Below are 1,472 nucleotides of genomic sequence, written 5' to 3'. Positions count from 1 at the left end.
TTTTTTTTTTGAGACGGAGTCTCGCTCTTGTTGCCTAGTTTGGAGAGTAACGGTACAATCTCAGCTCGATGCAATGGCTCACCGCAACCTCTGCCTCCTGGGTTCAAGCGATTCTCCCGCCTCAGTCTCCCAAGTAGCTGGGATTACAGACATGCACCAGCAGCCCGACTAATTTTGTATTTTTAGTAGAGGCAGAGTCTCTCCATGTTGGTCAGGCTGGTTGTGAACTCCCGACCTCAGGTGATCTGCCCGCCTCAGTCTCCCAAAGTGCTGGAATTATAGGCATGAGCCACCGCGCCTGGCCTGTGATTATTAATATAATGGTATTGTAATTGTTAAAACAAAGAAACAAAATAAGAATTTGTATTTGCTAGAGACACATATTAAGAATTATGAATGAAATGATAATGTCTGGAATTGTCACAAAATATTACAGTTGAGAGATATAAATGAAATAAAATTGGCTATGTGTTAGAAACTGCTGACTGTGTGTGCTGGCTCACACCCGTAATTCCAGCACTTTGGGAGGCTGAGGCAGGTGGATCACTTGAGGCCAGGAGTTAGAGACCAGCCTGGCCAACATGGTGAAACCCCGTCTCTACTAAAAATACAAAAATTAGCTGGGCATGGTGGCACATGCCTATAGTCCTAGCTACTTGGGTGGTTGAGGCATGAAAATTGCTTAAACCAGGAAGGCAGAGGCTGCAGTGAGCCAAGATAACCCCACTGCACTCTAACCTAGGTGACAGCAAGACTGTCTCAAAAAAAAAAAATGTTGAAGCTCTTTCCTGTAGGATAGCTTACAAACAAACAAACAAAAAATCACTGAAGCTTGGTAATGGGGGGTTTACTATACTTATCCCAACTTCTGAATGTTGCTTAAATTATCCATAATAAAGCATTTAAAAAATACATATTTACAATTGCTTGCACATGCATAGAATAGCTCTTGATGGATACATGAGAAATGTGGCTGGGCTTGGTGGCTCACTCCTGTAATCCCAACACTTTGGGAGGCCGAGGCAGGGAGATTACTTGAGCTCAGGAGTGCAAGACCAGCCTGGCTAACATGGTGAAATCCCATCTCTACTAAAAATACAAAAATTAGCCAGATGTGGTGCCGCATGCCTATAATCCCAAATACTTGGGAGGTTGAGGCAGGAGAATTACTTGAGCCCAGGAGGTGGAGGTTGCAGTAAGCTGAGATTGGGCCACTGCACTCCAGCCTGGGCGACAGAATGAGACTCCATCTCAAAAAAAAAAAAAGTGTAATTCTGTTTCCCTCTAAAGAGAACTAGATGGAAGAGGATATGGTAATGGCAGACTCTTTCTTTTTTTCTCCCCACATTCTTCTTTTTAAAAGTAGGTTCTAGAGCAAAAGGATAACAGCAACAGACCACCACCACTGGTGCTTAGTAGATGCATAATAAAAAGCATCTTTTTTTTTTTTTTTTGAGACGGAGTCTCGCTCT

At 43.1% G+C, this 1,472-nt stretch overlaps 1 protein-coding gene across 6 annotated transcripts in view; it reads right to left on the bottom strand.

The window, feature by feature from the left end:
* FAM192A (family with sequence similarity 192, member A) overlaps window positions 1–1,472 on the bottom strand; it is a 34,905-nt gene that overhangs the window by 9,420 nt on the left and 24,013 nt on the right. The gene's annotated exons all lie outside the window — the stretch shown is intronic.

This window comes from Colobus angolensis, unplaced genomic scaffold (genome assembly GCF_000951035.1).
Source record: "Colobus angolensis palliatus isolate OR3802 unplaced genomic scaffold, Cang.pa_1.0 Scaffold178, whole genome shotgun sequence".
NCBI lineage: Eukaryota > Metazoa > Chordata > Mammalia > Primates > Cercopithecidae > Colobus > Colobus angolensis.
This window is presented reverse-complemented; position numbering and strand designations above follow the sequence as displayed.